The sequence below is a fragment of the Echinops telfairi genome, unplaced genomic scaffold, assembly GCF_000313985.2.
Source record: "Echinops telfairi isolate 266 unplaced genomic scaffold, ASM31398v2 ScPeMD7_1;HRSCAF=3_0, whole genome shotgun sequence".
Classification (NCBI taxonomy): Eukaryota; Metazoa; Chordata; class Mammalia; order Afrosoricida; family Tenrecidae; genus Echinops; species Echinops telfairi.
Genome location: NW_022103896.1, coordinates 71,990,162 through 72,005,516, shown reverse-complemented (window position 1 = coordinate 72,005,516; position 15,355 = coordinate 71,990,162). Strand labels below are relative to the sequence as shown.

At 41.5% G+C, this 15,355-nt stretch overlaps 1 protein-coding gene across 1 annotated transcript in view; it reads left to right on the top strand.

The window, feature by feature from the left end:
- The window catches only part of PREX2 (phosphatidylinositol-3,4,5-trisphosphate dependent Rac exchange factor 2), a gene marked incomplete at its 5' end in the record, with an annotated part of 339,557 nt that overhangs the window by 44,597 nt on the left and 279,605 nt on the right, over nt 1-15,355 (top strand). The window lies entirely within an intron of this gene.

Genomic DNA, 15,355 nt, shown 5'->3' with positions numbered 1-15,355 from the left:
GGGCTATTTCCACTAGCTAGTTTGCCTGTGTGAACTTTCCCAGATAACTTATGTTCTTAAAAAAAAAAAAAAGAAGTATTGGCAAACTCTTGTGATTACATTCTATACCTGGAGGTCCAAATGAAATGCCAATGGGTGGAGGCAGGGACCAAAATTGAGCAAGGCTGCATGGGGATAGACCTTAGAGAGTGGTGGGGACTGGAGAACACTCAAGAATGTGACCTGTGGTGTAGTCAGGTCCTCTGGTTTCTCATGACGTAGCCCGAAGCTGTGGGTCTTTCTTCAAAAATTAAAAATGTCTCCACTTTCGAAATAGCAAGCCACTTACTTCCTATTACAAACTGTCCTATCTTCACTATTGACAACAACATCTTTGTTGTTTTAATCCATCTAGTAATAGACAAAGACACAAAAGCCGGCACAAGCAACACATGATGCTTTTATGGTTAGGGCCTTTGTCATATGGGCTGACCCATGCTAGGCTTTGCTTTTTCCAGAACTGGTTTTGACTTGACTTCTGTGAAGCTCAAACTAAACTGGCCTTTCAGACCACGTCTTTTTGGTCTGCCAGCTTTCCTGACCTATTTCTGTGGTTTCGCGAAGAGGAGGCCAGCGTGACATCAAAGATTACAAGCGTCCAGTTGTAAACCACCAGTGCCTTCCCCCAACCAACTTAACATTACAGATTTGTTCTACATTCATGGATAAATTATGATTTGTTTTGTTTTGTGTACTAATGACTCTTAGCTGAGGATTATTAGGAAAATGTCTCTAATGCGAATTTATTAGTAAACATAAAGGCTGAGTAGCATTTAAGGACTTTGAAAAGTAGCATGCTCAGGTCTTGAGGGATTAGATGCTGAGCTCTTACAAATGCATTTGAGACTGACTGAAAGTTGTTTAACTATAAGAAAATTAAGAAGCCGATTTTGCCCCTTTGTGTTTTCATACAGCACATCATAATTGAAGCACTCTCAAAACAGTCTCCCAAGAAACATCATGGCCAATGGCAATATCACAATAGCGTCTGAATGTTAGCACTTTGATAAAGAACCAATGACAATATTATTTTCCATAGCCTTTATAGCAGTGGTTAAGATTCCGTTCGTTTGAACATAACAGACACTGCCCTTTCAGAGGCGCAGAGGGTCAAAGCTGAACTCAAGAAAAGCAGGCAATGTAATTAGTTATTCTTAAGGAAGACATGCAGCTCAGTACTTTCCAATGGCAAGTTCTAAGATTATGGAAAGGATTGCAATAACTACTTTAAAAAATGGGCATTTGAAGATTGGGAAGTGTTTATTTCAGAACTTGAACCCCCTGAAATTATCCTCGTCTTAAGCTTTTAAGATTTCAAAGAGTTTTTTTTCAACTAAGCAAACATTTAGAATAGTTCTAGAAATGTGAATATTTACCGATAGATATTATATTATCAAAGAAGTGTGTGCCTGTGTGTTTTAGATCCAGGTAGTTTATTTATACTTTTCTTTGGGTACGGAAAACAAATGTTAAAAGGTTACAAAGATGATGATTATGACTCTCTGGCAACCATCACAAGATACTACCTTGTACTGTGTCTTCTTTTCAGATGAACAGTTTCTAGTTACGTCCTATGATGATACCACTGCTACCAAGTAGATTGTGACCTACAGGAAACCTGTAGGGCAGAATAGAGCTCATTCATAGGGTTTCAGAGACTGTGAATCTTTACAATAATAGTTAGCCTCATCTTTTATTCCCATGGAGCTGATGGATTTGAACCATTAACCTTGTGTTTAATAGCTTGATGCTTAATCCACTGCACCAGTATCACGATGACACCCACCAGACTCACTGCAATCAAGTGGATTCTAACTCATAACAGTTCTATGGAGGGTTTCTGACACTGCAGATCTTTTTAAAAAAACATTATATTGGGGGCTCATACAACACTTATCATAGTCCATGCATATATCCATTGTGTCAAGCACATTTGTACATTTGTTGCCATCATCATTCTCAAAACATTTGCTTTCTACTTGAGCCCTTGGTATCAGCTCCTCATTTTTCCTTGCCCTCTCTAGTTCCCCCTCCCTCTTGAACCCTTGATAATTTATAAATTATTATTTTGTCATGTCTTACACTGTCCGACGTCTCCCTTCACCCACTTTTCTGTTGTCCCACCCCCAGGGAGGGGGTTATATGTAGATCCTTGTAATCGGTTCCCCTTTTCCAACCCACCCTCCAGGTATGGCCACTCTCACCACTGGTCCTGAAGAGATCATCTGTACTGGATTCCCTGTGTTTCCTGTTCCTATCTGTACCAGTGTACATCCTCTGGTCTTGCTGGATTTATAAGTTAGAATTGAGAGCATGATAGTTGGGGGGAGGAAGCATTTAAGAACTAGAGGAAAGTTGTATGTTTCATCGTTGCTACCCTGCACCCTGACTGGCTTGTCTCCTCCCCATGACCCTTCTGTAAGGGGATGTCCAGTTTTCTACAGATGGACTTTTGGTCCCCACTCCACACTGTCCCTCATTCTCCATATGTTTCTTTGTTCTTTGATCCCTGACACCTGATCCCTTCGACAATTCATGATCACACAGGCTGGTGTGCTTCCATGTGGGCTTTGTTGCTTCTGAGCTAGATGGCCGCTTGTTTACCTTCAAGCCTTTAAGACCCCAGCCACTATATCTTATAATAGCCGGGCACCATTAGCTTTCTTCACCACATTTGCTTATGCACCCGTTTTGTCTTCAGCTATCGTGTCAGGAAGGTGAGCATCATGGAATGCTGACACTGCAAATATTTATGGAAGCAGACAGCCTCATCTTTCTTCCCTGGAGTGTCTAGTGGGTTTCAACTGCCCTAATATATAAGCTTAAGTATTCAGTATGCATTTTATCTAATGGATACTATTGGTGATATAATTAAGAAAAAAAAACAAAACCTGGACTAAAGGCTTGGAGGAAATCTTCTTGGAGAAAGTGAGCTTTGATCTAGGCTTTGAAGGATGAGTTGATGTTATATAAACAGAGTGGATACTGATCATAGCATTAATAACATTGATGATTGAACAGAAAAGTGACTGGAGTTATAATATGACCTTAGGAAGATTAATGGTTGAGAGAAAATATTGAAAATGTGACTTAAATATACAATTCAGTTGTATGTAACTTTAAATTGATGATCACTTCTGCACTGTGACCTGGTTGTGGGTACTGTGTAAGTTAAAAGCATGCTTCTAATGCAATTCTGGCCAGGTGATGTTCCGTTGCACAGCTACAAATTGCACTCACCCTCTTACAAAAGCATCTACTGATCTTCTTCGCCACCAACGCTTAACAGGAGAAAACTGGTATGGGCCCAACTCAGGAAGCTCTTGTTTCCATCCGAGAGATACTTCATCATGGCAAAGGAAGTGTACCAACAAATTGGTTGCTGAAGTTACCTTCATATCATTACCGAATATATTTTTCTAGGGTTTTCGTAGTTAGGGTCTCTCATGTTGATTCTGACGCACAGCAGCTTTCCAGGGGACAGAAGGAAACGCTGCCTGGTCCCGCATCATCCTCACAACCGCTGCAGCCTCTGTCAGTCCATCTCATTGAGGATCCTCCCCCCTTTTGCTCACCTTTACTTTAACAAGAAGATGCCCTTCTTCTGGGACAGGTCCTTCTGGTAACTCGGTCAAGGTGTAGGAGATGAAGTCTTGTTGGTGGTTCTAAGGAGCACTCTGGCTATCTGAAGCTATGTCATCTCTTGAATCCTGCCCCATCCGGAAGTGACAGTCCTGGGAGTTACGCTCTGCCCTGCATTGAACGTCGAGTCGACGTGGAGGAGGCAGTTCTTTCCGACTCGGATTTTGTGTGCTGTCCCGCGAGAGGGGCTCATCTTCGGGCACCATAGCAGAAAGGGTTCCACTGTTTTTCATAAGGTTTCAGTGGCTACTTTTTCACAAGTGGATCACCACTTCCTTCTTCCCAGTCTGTCTGAGTCTGGAAACCTAGCCACCATAAACGATCTTGCTGCTATTTGAAATATTGATGACATAGATTTCAGCAACACACACACCGTTACCGTACAACACACTGACAGACAAGTGGTTATTAGTAAGATCAGGGGTATAGAATAGAAGTGATTCTTTCATTGATTTAGGTCTTTGAGGTCAGTTGGTTGGTTTCCTGAACTCTTGAATAAAATATATTCCTGTATTGAACAAAGCGATAAAGTTGATTATAAATTCATTTTCTATAATGGGATCTTCCACAGCTATTAGAAATTTGTTAATTAAACAATTACACAAAGATAGTTATGTCTTACAAATTAAAACATATGTATAGCTACTATGTGAATGAGGCACTACACTAGATTCTTTGGGTCAATCAGAGAAATACACTTGATCCTCATCTTCAAGAATTTCTAAGACCTAGTTTTCATGGCTAAGTAGAAGGTCTTCGTCTATGCCTGACTATGAAGTCAGACAAGGGGTTACGCCTAGTTAGTGAACTTGTGCCAAGTTCAACACACCTACCTCGTGGCAATCCCCTGTGAACCTGAGAAGACATGTGTTCCATATGGTTTTCAATGGCTTCTCTCTCTGAAGTTGATTGTCTGGCCTTTCTTTTGAGGCCCCGCTGGGTGGACTTGAACCTCCAACCTTTTAGATAACTGCTGAATACATCAGCTGAAGGTATTTACCCAGGCGGTTCAGGACCAGCTGTCTGTTCCTTACACATTGGCATATAATAACATTTTTCTCTGGCTAATAAAGTAACTGGTAGAGTCATTGTGAAGCCACAAATTAACATGACTTTTAGTATTACTTTACTAATGCTTGACATCATGCATGTTAACATGTTTTTTACAAGTCTCTTTTCATTGCTTTTAATTTTTTTCCCATGAAAATATATCAAATACAGAATATAATAGAAATTCCGTTGAAAGACAACTGACAAATGATACTTTAACTTATGTGGCACTTCAGCTTATTTTAGAGTATTGTTTGCAATGCTAATTAAGTTAAGGCCCTATGTATGACCTTGGATTTTCAATATTACAATTAGAAAAGAATTGATTTTGCACAACGGATAGAATTGATTTTCCCTTTTACTGCATTTCATTGACCAGGATACCACCCATATTGAATGGATTTATTCTGAGAAAGATATATTTAAATGGAATACCCTTGTATAGTCAATATGAGTGCAAAACTATACACCATCGTTTTATCAGATGGTGTATAAATATTTACTTTATGTAAATGTAACATCAATAGATCGTAATGGTTGGTATTTATGGAGCATTTGCATGCTCATTTGTGTTTGTAATACATAATGTGTATGTATATTCACTAACTTACTACTTTATGGACGTTTAAAGTTGTTTCCAGTTTTTATTTATGATTAAAACCTCCATGACCGTTCACACCGGAATCTTTGTGTTGACATGTGTTTCCATTGGGGACGTAAAGTCCAAGGAGTAGGATTGCTGGGTCATAAGGAAGTGTATGTCGAACTGCCTAGGAAAGTGGCAAACCGTTCTCCACAAAGGAGGTGTGCTTGTATTGTGCATGTACATCAGCATTGTGTACGAGTTCCGGTTCCTTAAGCTCTCTGAAACTTGGTGTGTCAGCTTTCATTTTCCCTTTTAGCCCCTCCAGAACTCCACACGCACGCCCATCGCTTAGACTCCTACGCATAGGACCCCCGGGGCAGAGGAGAGCCGCTCTGCGGTCATGATCCTTGTCATTTCCTGTCTCCCTCATCCGAAGAGTCTGGAGCTCCTTTTCACGTGTTCAGTGATATTTCTGAATCTTCTTTGTGAGTGAATTTTGGACCATTTAAAAACTTTGTAAATCTAAAAAGATAAATATCATAGTATATATTCATAGCATATATGTAGATATTTATCGATTGTAGATCTAGATCATTTTCTGGCAACAAGGGTTTTCAATCATGATAAAATATATTTTATATTATTTAAATTTTATGTTTAGTATTTTTTTAACCCTCTTTTCCAAATGTACCTCTCCAAATGTCATTTTCTATGCTACCTGTTCTTCTTTCTGTAAGTTCTGTATGTCTTGGTTTTACATTTGGAGCTGATAAATTTATAATTCATTTCCATGCATGCAGTGATGAAGGCATTGCTGTTTACTTATATTTCTTAGGGATATATAGCTCTGACAGCATCTATTCAAATATTTCTTTCTCCATTTATTTGAATTGGCTTGTTAGTACAAATTAATTAACCTTTAAGAAAAAAACATTTTATTGGGGGCTCGTACAATTCTTATCTCGGTCCATCCATGCATCCATGGTGTCAAGCACATCTGTACATTTGTTGCCCTCATCCTTCTCAAACCATCTGCCTTCTTCGAGTCGATTTCTTTGCTCTCTATTCTGTTGCACAGACTCATCTCTAGTCAGCCTTACAAACCAATCAATCGCAGTTGGCTTTCTCTCTCCAGAGTGCTTCGGCAATTCCCGACCCTTTGCATTTCCATAAAAAAATTAGAAGCAGCTTGTGTTTTCTTCCCAAACCCCGCTGGCGCTTTGATTAGCTTCGTGATGATTCTATAGATCAATTGGGTGAGAACATGGATCTTAAAAATATTTTCTCTTCCAGTCCAAACATCATACATCTTTCCATTTACTGACCTCTCCTCTTCTTCAGCATTGTAGGAGTTTCTTACTTCTTTCCTCCGATGTTTCCTAATTGTCTGATTATTTTGAGGTTGTGTAAAGGATAGTCTTTTTAAGCTTATATGAATTATATTTAATTTATTTTTTTTAACAGTTAAGTGTTTACAATGTGGGAGAAAGATTTAGTCTTTTGCAGAGTTGGGATTTGAGAAAGTGAGGATCAGATTTCTACGTTTTACAGCGTAGTTGCTATTTTTCCAAATTATGGGGACTCCTGCTGAGCTTTACAATTGTGCTGTCAACGCTTTTTGGTTGAAAGGGAGTCTCAGCACTTCACTCCCACATCTGAATGGCTAGTCTCCAGAGATCTGCTGCTATCTGGCCCTCTGCTCCCAACTCCTGGGTGGAATGAAGCATCAACACTGCTAACCAGAAGATTTGAGTCTACCCAGAGGTGCCACAGAAGAAAAGCCTGGGGATCTACTCCCCGAACTTGAGCCATTGACAACCCCATGGATGCATTTCTAAGGCCTACATGAGTCAGAATTTACTCAACAGCAACTGGAAAAAGAAGACTCCTGAGTGCGGCATTCACACCACTGCTTCCGTGAGCCCCCGGAAAGCTCAGGGTCTCGGGATGTTTCCTCTCAGCATTTCCATGCTCCCTCCAGCTTTCAGCGGATCTCCACCTTGCTTTGGAGAAGCCCCTGTATGTTTCCTGGACAGTCTTTTTCAGCTTCCTTGCTCTGTCTCAATATTCAGCACACTACTCTGCACGGGACACAGGTTTGTGGAAGAGAGTTAGCGAGTACATGTGAGCTCTGATTCTGGTTGAGGTTCCTTGGGAATCTAATTTCATCGCCAATTTCTCCATCCCAACTGAATTCAGAAGTTTGATGTCAGGCTTTTAAAACTATTCTTTTAAGGTCCATGGAAAAGAAACATTTTCTGAATATGATTGTTCTTATGGCTGTTGAATTTCAGACAGTGTTGTCTCATGGAGCTCTAGATCATGTGAAATTCAATGTTCCCACTCTACAAATGAATGTTTTCTTAATTTAACTAGTATGTAGTATTTCCCAAATTTCACAAGTCAATGATGCATTTAAAATTACTATGACAATTGCATATTCAAAAACAGAGTTCAGTAAGCCAGGAGTTTGAGAAAAGTGGTAAAATATTGCAGTTTGAGGTCTAGTGAAATACATTTTTTTAAACTTTGGAGCTGTAATAGTTTAAGAAATACAAATTTTGAGATCCAGTTGTTTTCTGGAAAGTATGCCCGTTAAGCTCACCTTTTAGTGTGGAGAACCCTATAGGTAGTTGCTTAGTATAATTATCATTAATTTTATTGATCCACTTTGTAAAAATTATCTAGCTATTTAAATTAAGGGACACATTGCCCTTACAAGTTTTCCAAAGTCTGTTTCATGATTTATAATTTATCCTAAATATCAGTTATCCCCACACACAGCCCGATGTTCTTCTCAATACAATATTTTGTGACGGAAACAAGGTGATTATTTAAGTATCTAATTCTCCAGGTGGCCCGAAATAATTTAGCTAGTGACCAGTGTGCTACCCGGGACAACTTAAGCCTGCCCCAGTAACCCTGGAACTCGTGGATGGAAAGTAGCACTTGTAGGGTGCGTCTTACCCATGCTGGGCTTAGGGTAAGAAGAAAAGACTTCTAGAGTGTTTCTTTTACAAGCAGTGTTCTGTTACAGAAGTATACAATGACTCACATTTTGAGATTTTTATTCACTTAGAGAATCCAGCCTAATTAAAGTCAAATTACATTTAAACAGAAGAGACTGACTGAATTTCTCTCTGCTAAAAGATTAAACATGCTTGAAAATAGTAACATCCTTTTCCAGTCTTCTCTAAAGCACGGATATCAACTTTAGGAGTCATATTTAGAAACGGAATGTCCTTCAGCTTATATTTCATCCTGCCTATGAGATCTCCTGACCTGTCTGTTCTAATGTCTGTATGGAGAAGGGTGTGTCTTGCATGCACATATTGAAAGCAGTGCATAGGGAGTATGTGCTGAGTCAGTATCGCGTGCATTGACTCTGGAATCCTTTATTTCTTGTCTGTTCAACCACGCATAAGTTACTTGACCTCTCTGAGATTCAATTTCTTTCTTTTTGTTTTTTTTAAATCATTTTATTGGGGGCTCGTACAACGCTTATCTCAATCCACACATACATTCATTGTGTCAAGCACATTTGTACATTCCTTGCCATCATCGTTTACAGAGCATTTTCTTTCTACTTGAGCCCTTGGTATCAGCTCCTCATTTTTTCCCCTCCCCCACCCTCCCTTTCTCCCTCATGAACCCTTGATAATTTATAAATTATTATTGTTTTTTCATGTCATGCCTCCCTTTACCCCTTTGTCTGTTTCCCATCCCCCTGGGTGGGAGTTGTAGGTAGGTCATTGTGATTGGTTCCTCCTTTCTCCCCCCACCTGCCCCTCACCCTCCGGGTATGGCTACTCTCAATATTGGTCCCGAGGAGTTTATCTGTCCTGTATTCCCTGTGTTTCCAGCTCTTATCTATACCCACGTACATGCTCTGCTCTAGCCAGATTTGTAAGGTAGACTTAGGATCATGATAGTTGGGGTGGGGGGGAGCAAGCATTAAGCACCAGAGGAAAGCTGTATGTTTCATTGGTGTTATACTGCACCCTGTTGGCTCATCTTATCCCCACAACCCTTCTGTAAGAGGGATGTCCAATTGCTTAAGAATGGCTTTGGGCCTCCACTCCGCACTCCCCCCTCTCATTCACATTATGATATTTTGCTCTGAGTCTTCGATGCCTGATACCTGATCCCATCAACACTTCATGATCACACAGGCTTGTGTGCTTCTTTCATGTGGGCTTTGTTGTTTCTCAGCTAGATGGCCACTTGTTTATCTTCAAGCCTTTAAGACACCAGACACTATATCTGTGGATAGCTGGACACCATCAGCTTTCTTCACCACATTTGCTTATGCACCTGCTTTGTCTTCAGCGATCCTGTGGGTAAAGTGAGCATCTCAGAGTGCCAGATTATTAGAACAAAGTGTTCTTGTGTTGAGGGGGCACTTGAGTAGAGGCCCAATTTCCATCTGCTTCCTTAATACTAAACCTATAAAAAAATGTACATAGATCTAGTTCTCCGTCATCATATATAAATATATTTACATACACACTTGCCTGTATTTAGACCTTTATAAATGCCCTTTGCCTCCTAGTTCTTTCCTCTATTTCTTTTAACTTTCTTCTTGTCTCACTGTTATGTTCAGCCTTCATTTGGGTTTCAGTAATTCCTCTTGGTTACGTTGCCCTTGATCAAGCCCCACCAGACCTCCTACACCCTCCTTGCCAGCGATTTTTGGTCACTTGTTCCCTTACCCCTGGGTTTGTTAACACTCACTTCCTTTCCTCCACCTCCCCCTCTCCCATGTCCCCAGGAACTGTCCTCCCATTGTTGTTATTTCTTCTCCAGATTGTTTATTCCACCTATCCGATCCAGAGAGACATGCAGAGACAACAATATGCACAAACACAAGACCGAACACAACAAAGCAACAATAGAAAAATAAAACAATAGTTACAATAACAACCACAGCAACAAAAGGCAATGACACAAAAAAAAGCCTATAAATAGTTCAAGGTCTATTTGTTGTCCTTTAGTAGTGTTTTCCAGTGGAGTCTGATGGGGCGCCACTCCCTGGCCCCACAGTCTATTTTTGGTGTTTCCTGGGGACTTCATTGCTCTGCTCCCCTTGCTGCTCTGTTGCATGCTCCCAGCGTCTCGCCTCGGTGTGGTGGGGTCAGGGCGGACACAATTCCTGCCATGTGTCTTCAGGGTTGTCCCTTGTGGTGCTATGGGTCAGCGAGACATGACGTCTCACTAGGTGGCACCGGCCCTATGGTCCTCTGTGTGTATTGGCTCCTCTGAGCAGAAATACTGTTCTCAGGGATTGGTGGGCCAGGATGTGCTTCACTCTTTTTTCCTCCCCCCTTGTTTGCTCCTGTGAGACTCAATTTCTTCATTTAGCCTCTTCAAAATGGAGTTAAAAATCAATCCCAGTGTCATAGGGTTATTTAGATAACTTATAAATTATTATTATTTTTTCATGTCATGCCTCCCTTTACCCCTTTGTCTGTTTCCCATCCCCCTGGGTGGGAGTTATAGGTAGGTCATTGTGATTGGTTCCTCCTTTCTCCCCCCACCTGCCCCTCACCCTCCTGGTATGGCTACTTTCAATATTGGTCTATATGCTGAGAAAAGGAACGTTTCATAATTGTTACTATGATTATTTATGATAGACAGTGTAAATTTGAATGGTGACTGACGTTCTTTTGTAACTGCTTTTATAGATTTTTGTGACCAGATAGCAGTAGATAATTAGTTATTTCATATTCATTCATTCTTTCATATTTACTTTAATTTACGTATTTAATGTTTGGACATTATCGTGTATGCCCAGCCTTACTGACTTAAACTCTGTTGAAATTTCAAAAGTACTTACTTTTCTTGTTATTGATAAAAAGTGCATGTCAATGTCATGAATCATTCTACTTAGTTTAGATTTCCTAGAGTTTTGTATCGAGTAATGTTTTGATTAGGACAATGTAAAATGTATTTCGCAAACATTGGTAGTCCTTATGCAAAAAGCGTGGGAGGCCCGGGGTGGCTCAAGTGGTTAAGTGCTGGATGACTGACTGAAAGGTTGCCAGTTCAAACCCACCCAGATGCTCCTCCAAAGGCAGGTCATCACACGGTGTGAAACACGGTGAGGCCGTTCTGCTTTACACAGAGGGCTGCCCAAGTCGGAATCGACTTAATAGCAGCAACACCCAGAAAATAGGTGTGCTTTCCAATGTTCATTTCTGAAACCAAATTCTTGACGAGGGACGTCTATATTCACTTACATCGCATGGTCACATCATGTTCTCGTTGCTGTTAGGGACCACGGGGTTAGTTCCCATTCTTAACAGAACCCTTTTGTCCACAGAGAAAACACGGATCAGCCCTGTGCCACCCTCACCATCGTTGTGATGTTTGAGACCACTGCTGCATCCAGCGTGCCCGTCCTCCTCTGCCAGGGCATCCAGCTTAGTTCGTCCTAACTTAGTGAGACAGAATGACGAAAGCAAACCCCGGCAGCCAGTACTGGTAATATGTGGTGTTAGCGTCACGAATTAAATGTGTAGAGCAAAAGGAAATGTTACCCAAAGGAAGTCAATATAAAGTTGAATAAATAGTCATGCCATTTGACCTTGGCTTGGTCTTTTATATTATTTTGAGAAGGGGGAATGAGAATTTCTTGGACAGGAGATGACTGGTCAAAATTGTGTGTGTGGAAGTATTAACAACACTCATCTTCTTTTGTTATTGGTGACATTATATCCACCCCCCTCTGGACACCTCTTTCTCACTGCACTTGTTCACGCTCTGTATATCCTCCCTAAAATACCCCCACAAGCCTTGTAATTGCTCTCCTTGGCTCCCACTCCTTGCTTCGTTTATATTCACGTCACTGGCCAGGACACGATCAGCTGACCTGGTCCCTTTCATGTTTAAAATCTTGTATGTATCCCTGGAACCTTTAGAATAAATGAATTGCTCCACTTAGATAACTAATCAAATGCCGACTCACTGCCATGGGGTCCATGCTCTCTCCGTGACCCCGGTGGGTTTCAAGACTGCCACTGTTGATGGGAGTCGAAAGCCTAGTCTTTCTCCTGCAGAGCTGCTTCTGGTTTCTAAGTGCCAACCCTGAGGATCACAGCCCAATATGTAACCACTGCACCACCAAGTCTCATAAATTTACACTTTTTCAGCTTACCAAAGGGGGCAAACAACAACAACCGAACCAAAACACAAAAACCTCTCAAACGTGCCCGTTAAGTCAATTCTGACTCTGTGACTTGATAGGCCACAGGAGAACTGCCCCACGGGGTTCCCAAAGCTATATCATCTCTATGGCAGCAGGGCACCACATCTTTCTTCCTGGGAGCAGATGATGGTTTTGAATCTCTGACCTGCTGATGAACAGCCATGAGCCTCCCCACCAGGGCTTCAAAGTGAGCCTCTAATTTTTATCTTTCCAGTCAGTCACCCTTATGATCTTTTCAATCAACTAATAGGCTGTCAAACATCTTTGATTGTTCCCTCAAAGCCAGCCACTTCCAACCTTTTGCCCATCCTCTTGGACCTGGTCTCACTCTTCCTTTACTGTCACCCCAATTCAGGATACCATCATCTTTCACCTAATGAAAGATGGACTAGCCCATCACTCATCTTCCTATGGCTCTGCTTGCCCACCATTTTCTATTATGTGGGATTGGCATCTAGCCGCCTCTAACTTCGCAAGGAGAGAAGTTAGGTGGCATCTAGCCATCTAGAAGTTAGGTGGCATCTAGATGTTAGGTGGCATCTAGCCGCCTCTACCTTTGCAAGGAGAGAAGAGGAGCATCAGAGCCTTCTCCAGGCTGATTTCGGAGGTGGCCGTCAGACGTGCCTCCACTGGACAGCCTGTTTACGAATTCAGACTCCAGTCACAGAACTCTGCTTCTCAGTGGGGTTTGATGATTCACTGCAATCACAACACAGAGCTGACAGACAGTACTCACCATTGTGGAGTTTGTTAGGGAAGTTGTTGCGGTTAGGTGCCACCCCTTAGCGACCCTGTACGCAACAGAAAGAAACACTGCCGGGCCCTGCTCCATCTCTACTATTGTCCCTATGCCAGATGGAAATGTCTATCCATCTAATTGAGGCCCTTCCTCCTTTTCACTGCCCCACCACTTTACCGTCCATGATGTCTTTCCCTAGGGAGAAAGTCTCTCCTGACCATATGTCCAAAACATGGAAGACAAAGTCTTGCCCTTCCTGCCTCTGAGGCCATACTTCTACACAGACAGACCAGTTTTCCTTTGCCATTCCCTAGCATCACAACTCAAATGCACGGTTCTTGCTTGGTCTTCCTTATTTAATGTCCAACTTTAACAGGCATATGAGACAATGGAAAACACCCTGGGCTGGATCATGTAGGGAAGCAACAGGTTGCCATTGGGATTTGGGGAATATAGTTGGTTCTTCAATCAGGTCAGCTTCCTTCCAGCTATGGCATAGTCCTGCCAGAAGGCCCGTGACCTCTACACTGCTCTAGATTACCAGATCTTTCTTCTGAAGCGTCTCTGAGTAGGTATGGACTTCCATTCTTCTGCTTAGCTGCAAAGGACATGAACTATTTGATCTGCCCAGAGACCCACATGACAACAATCAGTCCTTGTCACATGCTGCCTCTCTTCATCACATCTTGTCTCTTATATCCAAGATGCCCTGCAAGATTTGGGGAAGATGACACCAGGGCAACTGCTAAAGCTAAGTGCAAGTTGACCAAATTTGGAGTGCAGAAAGGGCATTCCAGGTGAAGGGCACACATTCGGAATTCAGGCCCACAGTTAGGAAACAGCTTGAAGAATGGGAAGTACTGCCAAAAGTGGAACTTGAATTTCACAGGAAGTGGTGAGTGGTAGGCAGCGGCAGGATCATGAGCACCTTACTGCTATTTTAAAATCGCCATCTCTTTCGTCTCTTGCCCTTTGGGGGCAAGAAAATACATCTTCTATAAGATGTGGATTTAAAATAAAAATGGACTTTTAATATTTCATACACCTGTATTTAATCTATTGGCTTAATGTTTTATGAATTCACATGGTCTATCATTTGGCATTGGTAACTTCTTTCTACAGTGCATTTGCTGGTTGATTTTTTTCCCCTCTTCTTTATGTATTTCTTTACAATATGAGTGTTCTTGAATTTTTCCCCAAGCCTCATCTTTCTGTGGGCAGGAGCATATATTTTAGGGATAACACATGCAAAAGATAAATAAACTATTGGACATATAATTTAATTTTAAGTGGGGGTAAGCACTACAAAGTAAAATAAGACATGTTAGTGGGTATAGACAGAGAGTGAAAAATGTGGTAGACTATTGTTTCTGTCTTGACTCCCTACTTCCCTCCTGGTCTTCCCATTTCAGTACATGGCCCAAGACTCAGGATGCTTTGTTGACTTCCCTCTTTCTCTCACGAATCTTACCAGCAGACACTTAAAAACATCAGTGAATTCTAACCACCCGAGAGCACAGCACAAGCTTCTCTCCCTGTCTTATTTCATTAGAAACCCATTTGGTCTTCTTGATAGCCAATCTTCATGCAATTGCTACAAGAATCTTAGATCAACTCTTTAACTTAAAACCCTTCAATGACTGCTCATTTACACTCACAACAAAATGATCGCTCCCACTTCATCCTCTCTACCCTTCTTTCAAGGCCAAAGAAACTTCTGCTTTTGATGCTGCCTTTGCCCACTGTTCCTTGCCCCAGCTATTAATATTTTACTCTCTCCTCCAATGATGCTTTTTCATAGAAGTCTCCTTCTTTCCCCATTCTTTCTCTCCGTTGTCAGGTTCTATAGAGCTGGCCCTGACCCTCAGTGAATGAAACACTGCCCACTTCTGTGCCATCCTCATAATTGCTGTCATGATTAAGTCCATTGTCGCAACCCCTCTGGGAATCCATCGCATTGAGGGTCTTCCTTTATCAGTGACCTCGGCCTTACCAAGCAGAATATCCTTTTCCAGGGGCTAGTCTCACCTCATAACTTTTTCTTTAATAAATCATTTTGTTGGGGGCTCATACCGCTCTTATCACAACACAT